This window comes from Leptonychotes weddellii, chromosome 11 (genome assembly GCF_054177405.1).
Source record: "Leptonychotes weddellii isolate Sample4059 chromosome 11, ASM5417740v2, whole genome shotgun sequence".
In the NCBI taxonomy this organism is placed as follows: Eukaryota; Metazoa; Chordata; class Mammalia; order Carnivora; family Phocidae; genus Leptonychotes; species Leptonychotes weddellii.
This window is the reverse complement of record NC_138379.1, coordinates 91,685,760-91,694,290: the sequence shown is the minus strand read 5'-3', so window position 1 is coordinate 91,694,290 and position 8,531 is coordinate 91,685,760. Positions and strand designations below refer to the sequence as shown.

Sequence of the window (8,531 nt, the reverse complement as noted above, 5' to 3'; positions counted from 1 at the left end):
ACCTGAACCTGAGTCACCCATTTTGTTCTTGGCCTCCCCCTCCTTCTGGTTACCCAGACTTCAAGTGGAGGGGTCCTCCTTGACTCCCTGTCTTCTTTGGCCCATCCCACAGATGGAGTTGGTGTTCAGGTCCTTATGAACCGGAACACGCCTGAACGCATTCTTTGCTTTTTATTACCACCTTCATGGGCTAGCCCGGTGGCGTTCTAATGGTTTCACTTCTGTTTGTCTCTCACGCATCATCATATATGTCCTTAGAAAATTCTGTGACTCCACAGCTCTGGCTGTGTACTCCCTTGCTTAGATAACTTCAGCGCCTCATCCCAGACTTCCAGTAAGGTCCACCCTGACATGTTCCCACTTGCTTCAACGCATTTTCCTCTAATCCCTTCATGTACACTGTTTAGCTCAATTAACATTATTTTTCTTGTCCAAGTTTTTATATCTTAGTGTGTTTTTTTTTTTTCTTCTTACATTTTTCTGGATCACTCTTTGCTTCATTATCCACACATTAAAATCTGACCTATCATTCCAGTTCAAAGATCACCTCCTCTGGTCCTTATCAACACTGTTCCTATTTTATGTTCTATGTACCTGTCTTGTACACTGTGCTAGACTATAAGCTCAGGGAATGGAAGGACAGGCTTTAATATACACTTAACCCAGTGCCTTGGATATAGCAGACTCTCAATACATATCTTTTATTCAAAATTAGTACCCGTTTCAAATGAAAAACCATCAATTAATTATTTGATTATTTCTCCCTCTCTCTACTGATTGTGAACTTCTGTTTTACAATCTGTATATTTTTGGCAGGCAGATCTCCCCCTTCCCCCCCCGAAAAAACCCCCTACAGATCATCATTGTGTCTTCTGATTCCAATTATCACAATAAAGCAAATTAAGGAAGGCTCTCTCAGTTAAAGCATGTTACTGTCCTGAGACACTGCATGCATGATGTTTATTAAATCTTCTTGGGAAATTTTGTGTCTATGTTACAACACACAGGCCATCTAAGCAATTGGCCTCCAGCACATTTGCTAGATTGTGTGTGATTAGTGATAGGTAGAATATGCTTGGAGATAACTTATTAACCACCTTAGGGTGGGGCGCTGATGCTCCTTCACAGATACGGAGGACAGGGAAAGTGTCTTTGTGCCCCAGGTTTGGAAGAACCCCTTGGAGCTGGGCCAGGGTTCTGCTCCTCTGTGCTCAAGGCAGGTAGTTTCAGGTGCTAGCTATGAGTTTCCCAAAGAAGATGTTCTCGCATGTGGACATTTACTGAGAACCCCTAGACCGCTCAGCGTTCTTCAAGGTAACATTAAACCTATTGTTGTAGTTTCAAAGGCATCGAATACTATGTATTCATGACACAGAGATTCAAAGGCTGGCTCTTCTGAACTTAACACATTATATATTGCTTAATGCCCAGAATGGGTGGATTTTAAAGCAATGCATATTGGTGTTGTAGATCATTTTATATCCTCCTTTTTTTATTCATCTGAACTTTCCTGCTGTTAAAATAAATATTTCTTATGAAGCTAATATATATATATATATGGAATTAATGGAATTCATTAAAGGAAACCCCAAATTGAATAAAATGACATTCTTTATGTTCCTTCTTCAAAGATAATGCTTCAAGCATGGAATGACATTAGAAAGGCCAAGAGTAAAAGAGTAAAATTATTTTAAAGTGCGTAATGTTTATAGAGAAAAGGCTCAGGTTACCAGAGGCAAAGGATAGGTGACTTGGGATGATTTTATTTTGCATTAACTTTCACAACAAAATTTTTTATGTTATATTCATCTTACTGCTTTAAAGAGACTTGCGGTTTAGTGGAAACACACACTGTTCTAGGTGTCCTAACAGGTTTTCCTTTAGGCAAGGTGACTAACTTCCAGGGTAATACTGGAAAGCATGTCGCCTCTGTGAGTGGACCTCAGCTCCCTCACTTGGGTGTCTGAAGCCAGGTGCAAGTCTGAGTGGCTAGGATGCGGACTGAAGAAGAGCGGCGGCCTCTCTCTCACTGAGTGCTCATGACGTGCCAAGCCCTGAGCTGAGCACTTCCTGTACATCACATTTGATCTTCCCTGAAACCTTGAGTGGCAGGAGCTCCAGCAACCTGTTCTAGTCCGTTCAGCTGGCAAGTGCCAGAGACAAGATTTGAATAAATCTGTCCTACTTAGCGCTACACTACGCTGTAAGCACAGTGAGGGGGAGAGCTGAGTTGAAGGATCAGAGGGTTTTTGTTTTTTTTTTAAAAGGGCGCCCCTTCTCTTTTCTTACTAAAAAAAAAAAAGTATGTTACCCAGGAAAAATTGTATTTATTGAGGAGTTAAAGAGAATTAATATATGCATGAGACTCAATAGCAGAAAATATACTAGACTAGGATTCAGGACGCCTGATATCTCTTCCCCAATCTGGCATTAACAAGTGTTAGTATTTTGGGAAAGCTAAGTGTCTCCTCCATGCTTCAGCCTCCTCAATTTTGTAAAATTGAAATAATATTGCCCTGTTGAACAAAATGAGGCAATGTATGCAAAATAGAAAAGGTTTGAAGTGTAAAGCAGGAAAGTGGTAAATATTTAAACACACATTCCCTCTTCATCCACCCTCTAATTCCTATCCAATTGCTTGTGACTCCTTTCAGGAGAGAATGGAGAATTTGCATGGGGGACCAAGGTGGGTAGTATGAATATCTGAAAAGCTAGCTCTAATTTTATCTGTGCATCTGGTGAGTTAATCTCAGTGGGGCAGGAGTTTCTGGAGAGCTTTAAGTTTGGATCATAGTAATGTGATGCAATTAGATGTCCAGTGACAATCTTTTGGGAAGGAATAATTTAACTTTGCTAAAATAAGGCCTGGAAATAATGAAAATGTCAAGAGGAAGGGAACAGGGAGTGATGACGTCACTGCATTGCAACTGTTCATGCAATTTCTCTATTTTTCTTTGTTCTTCATGGATAATCATCAAAGTGTGTGTAATACAGGCAGACCTCAGATGATGTGTGAAATCTCCTTAACAAGTTCTTGCTAGAGAGTGGATGCTTCTGTCCCCTCCTCCCAAATTCATGGGATGACACCTAATCCCCAACGTGATGGTATCTGGAGGTGAGCCTTTTGGGAGGTGACTAGGTCATGAGGATGGAGCCCTCCTGAATGGGATTAGTGTCCTTATAGAAGAGACCCCAGAGAGCTCCCTTTCCCCTCCTGCTATGTAATACACAGCAAGAGAATGGCTGTCTGTGAATTAGGAAGCAGGCCCTTACTGAATGCCTAATTTCCTCGTGCCTTGATCTTGGACTTCCCAGCCTGCAGAACTGTGAGAAGTAAGCTCCTGCTGTTCATAAACCACCCGGTCTATGGTAATCTGTTAGAGCAGGCCAAATTGACTAAGACAGTTCATCAATCACACTAAATTTTTCATGTGGACTGGGTTATATATAATAACGATAATATAAATCCTATTTCTCAGCTACAATAGCTAGAGATAAAGCTAATCTCAATCAAATATTGCACTGAATTGACTACTGACATGTGAAGATCAACCCTAATAGGGGAGAGGGGAATGTCATGGCCCATACCATTCCCCTCTTTTTCTTCCTTAGGGTTTGTATTCTTTTCTGAGGGCTGCCATATCAAATTACCACAATGGTTTAAAACAACAGAAATACATTCTTTCTTTGGTTCTGGAGGCTAGACGTCTGATCTCAAGCTTCTTCCAGTGCTCTGGGGGGACAGATCCTTCCTTGTCTCCATGGACTCTGGTAGGCTCACACACATTTGGCCTCGGGCAATATGCCTTCTTCCTCGGCCTCTGTCTTTGTGTTGCCTTCTTTTCTGTGTCTTTACTTGACCTTCTCCTCTGAATGTATCTTTGTCCACATCTCCCTCTTCCTATCATGGCACCAGTCATATTGTATTAAGGTCCATCCTAATGACCTTATTTCAATTTGATTGAATCTATAAAACCCCATTTCCCAATAAGGTCACATTCACCGGTAAAGGGGTTAGGACTCCAACATAGCTATTGTGGGGACGCAGTTCAGCCCATAACAGAACTTTCTGGAGGTTTTTTGGTTTACTTCCAAATATGGGGGGTATGGGAGAGTTTAAGAAAGTTAATGAGGAAAGAAGATATGAAGGGACTGCAAGGTAAAACTACCTTTTGGGCAAACAGAAATAAATATTTCTTACCTACCACTTAGCTTGACTCATTTTCTCCTTCCTGGCCTACATGTAGTCCAGAGACAAAGTTTGCAGAGGACATCTGGAGGCAGAGAATTTACTATGGACATACCTCCAAAACAGTTGAGGAAAGGGGCTAAGAGAAGGGGACTGGGAGTCTGGTAGATCTGGGGACCAACATTACTAGATGTGTGACTTTGGCCAACCTAACCAACTTGTCCAAGTACACTTTTTCTCATCGAGTGAGGAGGTAGTTAACAATATGTATCTGTGGGGTATTTTTATAAGGATTACTTGAGACAAAGTATGTAAAATGCATGTAATAATGCAACAATTCAAGCCCTAAACATGTTGGGTATAATTATTTCTCTGGACCCTCTAGTAGGATATGGATTTCACCTTCTCTGTGTTGTAATTCGTTAAAACACTAATTCAACTGTTTAATAATTTTTAAAGTATTTTAGAATATAAACATGACTGTTAGAATTCATGGGATCATAATTTTTATAAGAAAATCTGTTGAAAAGTCTATTTATTCGATGTGAATTAAGAAAGTAAATGGGATAAACAAGACTTAAAGCTGTTTTTTTTTCTTTTTCTTTTTCCTTAGTAATACTTAAATCAACAGTAGCAAACAAAAGTAATTTATCATGGGACAAGTATTTCTCTAGAGGTATCGTGTCAATTTCTTGTTCCCTATAATTTCGAGAAACAGTGTTACGGTTTTTTTCAATTTTCACTTTCTTGGGCTACATTATATGAATGACAAATACCATTTCATTGTGATCTTTATTCTGTCAAATAAGAAAGACAAGCTTTGCAAAGTTCTTTTGAAATAAATTATTTCTGGAAGAAGAACATAAGTGAATTTTAAAATTATAAATTATTAGCCCTTATTGAAAAGGCTAATTTAGTCTAAAACATAAAATTACATTCATTCATGATGTTTCAAAAGGTACTTATTAGAAAAGATACATTCTGACTGTATTTTGTCCTGAGGAAAAATTAAATTTGTCAGAAGAGGAATATGCTTTTGTAGATAAATAATTAATAAAGAGAGGAGCTTTGTGCATCAATCAGGGGCTACAGAGAGGAATTTTAGGACACAGAAAAATCTAGCAACTCCTATTACCTAATTCTGCTTGACTGAGCACATTAAGATGTAATTGGTATTCTCTGCATTCTCTGAAGCCAAAATTGCTTTGAGCTGAAAGATACAGTTGTCTTTCCCATAGCGATGTGTTCTACCAATTTTCTTCTTGTTTTTGCATCTCTTCACTTGGAATACAGAGCTATTCATGATACAAAGAAAAGAGAAAATTCATCTGCTTTTAGGAAAAATCCTTTAGATACTTAGTAGTTCCATTTTTCATGGCAAATAGGTTATATTCTTGATTTAAAAAATACATACTTGTTTATTCTCATTTGAAAAAAAAAGTTTCTTGTCATTTGCTTTGATTTCTTGACTTAAGGATTATGGAAAGATTTTTTTTCCTCCTGAAAATCACCGATTTTCCTTTGCCAAAAAAATCTTAGGTGACACCACATTACCTTTTTTGAATGGATATTATTAGGAACAAAAGAAGCTCAAAACTAAATAGTGTGCTTAGGGTCATGTGACCCTATGGGTTCAGAGGTGAATAGGTTCTTCCCGTTCTTTTTCCCAAAATCTCATTTTCATGATCAATAGTCTGTGCTCCATGAAGGCAGGGAGCATGCCTATCTCGTTTACTGGCACAGTGCTCACACAAATTTGAATCTTAAAAAAATGTGTAATTTACATCTATTCTCTATTTAGGGCAAGAATGCCTGAGCAAAGCTTAATTATCTTTAAAAATCGTTTTTGTAAGTAACTTTATTTGGAGCCATGCAGGAATAACAGAATATTGGATTACTTAGTTACCTACAGTGTACCTGACTTTTGAATTCATTCTTTCTTCTTTTCTGCGGGGGGGGCTCCCCTTCTTTTTTCTTCCCTTCTCCCTTACCCTCCGTCCCCTCCTTCATCCTTCTTCCCATCCCCAACTCTAGAAAAGATTCTATGGACTGAAAAAGCCCCAGGCTGAAAGGACTGGACTGCCTTGATTGATGTGGGGAAGATGGGGAAGGGGGTTAGTAGACTATGTGTATCTGGACAGTAGAGGCTGCAGCCCAGTGTGGTTTTAATGACCAGCACGCAGGGCAAAAAGCATTTGCACAGTGTTTGTTTTCCTGTCTTGCACTTACAAATAAGGTCTATGGGAGTAGCATGGAAAACGTTTGTTTTTCCCTTTTTTTTAATTGCTTTTGTTTAAAATTTGATCACCTTAACTACTGTAAACATAGTCTATTTTTGTGCTTAAGATACTGAATGAAAAACTCCATTGTGTGTTGCAGGACTGTTTTGGAAATATTTGGTCAAATGTGTGTTAATTTGGCTGTCATGGCATTTAAAGCAAACAAACAAACACACAAAAAAAAGCTGTGAAAATGACCTTGGAGCATTATCTTTAGTTACTTGAAGAGTTTCTAGTTTTTTTAAAATACAGTTTATGTTAAAAATAATTTTTATTAATTTAGGGGAGACAATGTCTGAGAAAAGAGACTTTTTTTTTTTTAAAGATTTTATTTATTTGACAGAGGGAGAGACACAGTGAGAGAGGGAACACAAGCCGGGGGAGCGGGAGAGGGAGAAGCAGGCTTCCTGCCGAGCAGGGAGCCCGATGCCCCAGGACCCTGGGATCATGACTTGAGCTGAAGGCAGACGCTTAATGACTGAGCCACCCAGGCGTCCCTAAAACAGACTTTCTTTTGGGTTTTCTTTTTGTGGTCATTGTGAGTGATTGCTTTTTTCCTTTTATTAGTTTCACATTCTTCCTTTGTTCTAAAACTTAGTCTGACATCTAGCTTTGACAATCATAGTATGTTTTATTTTCCTGAGGGGAGAATAACTTATAATGCTGTTTAGTTTTGTACTATTGGGGGGTTGGTGAATTTTTAAACTGTGTGCTAACTGCAATAAATTATATGAACTGAAAAAAATATCTGTAACACTTGATTACTGACACCAACTGAGCAATAGTTGAGTATAGGGCCAGTAAGTAAAGGACTGCGCCCATTTTCCATGTGTCAGAAGTGGGGAAAAGGACCATTTTAGACTCCTGAAGGGCTCAGGTTGTTATACTAATAAGAGCAGTCAAATTCACCAATTGCTCCTCACTTGATAAAATTGGAGAGAGAACATACATTCCATTGGAGGACCAATGACCTACAATGGATAGTAAATTCTTGAACAACTCTGTACGAGGCCCTGTAGATAGGATGAAGAAATACATTACGGAACATTGACATAAGTCTTTTGTGTGTATATTCTCCAATTTCCTCTTTCATTAAGTCCTTCCTAATCTGAGAAATGCCAGCACAACTCTGTGCCACAGAATAATATTTGTCAAGAAAAGCTGTGACTCAAACAATGAATCATGGAACACCACATCAAAAACTAATGATGTAATGTATGGTGATTAGCATAACATAATAAAAAATAAATAAATAAATAAATAAATAAATAAATAAATAAATAAAAGAAAAGCTGTGACTGTCCAGGTGTTTTGATTGAAAAGACTTAGGTCACAGTTCCTGTGCCTCATTAGGCTGTTACCATTAATATTCATGGAGACAGGAGTCAACATTTTTTTCAAGATTTTTTTTTTTTTAATGTATTTGACACAGAGAGACAGACAGCTAGAGAGGGAACACAAGCAGGGGGAGTGGGAGAGGGAGAAGCAGGCTTCCCGCTGAGCAGGGAGCCCAATGCGGGGCTTGATCCCAGGACCTTGGGATCATGACCTGAGCTGAAGGCAGACGCTTAACGACTGAGCCACCCAGGCGCCCCTCAACATTTTTTTCTTTCCCAGTAAAGCTTGTTTCAGAGTTGAGAGTTGGAGAACACAGACCTGGGCTGAATGAATAGCACGTATCATCAATGTAATATACACATAAGTCATTAATTTCTCTTCCAGGTGGATTTTCCCTTCAATTATAGACACTTGCAGAAATCAAGCATTATCTCCATCATGTGACTGCTACCAGAAGGTAAGGGTAAAAACCACCACGACTTTCAGTAGACAGGATTATATTACTTGACTAACAGTAAGTATGCTTAACTTTTTTTTTTTTTATTCTTATGTTAATCCCCATACATTACATCATTAGTTCTAGATGAAGTGTTCCATGATTCATTGTTCGTGCACAACACCCAGTGCTCCATGCAGAACGTGCCCTCCTCAATACCCACCACCAGGCCAACCCATCCTCCCACCCCCCTCCCCTCTAGAACCCTCAGTTTGTTTTTCAGAGTCCA

The 8,531-nt window shown here is 39.0% G+C and overlaps 1 long non-coding RNA gene across 1 annotated transcript in view; it reads left to right on the top strand.

Annotated features, from left to right (window-relative positions):
• Positions 1–8,194: 8,194 nt before the first annotated feature.
• Positions 8,195–8,531, top strand: part of LOC145716083 (uncharacterized) — a 95,653-nt gene continuing 95,316 nt past the window's right edge. The window contains exon 1 of the long non-coding RNA XR_014138408.1: positions 8,195–8,263. This is a non-coding gene — a long non-coding RNA (uncharacterized LOC145716083). The remainder of the gene's footprint in view (positions 8,264–8,531) is intronic.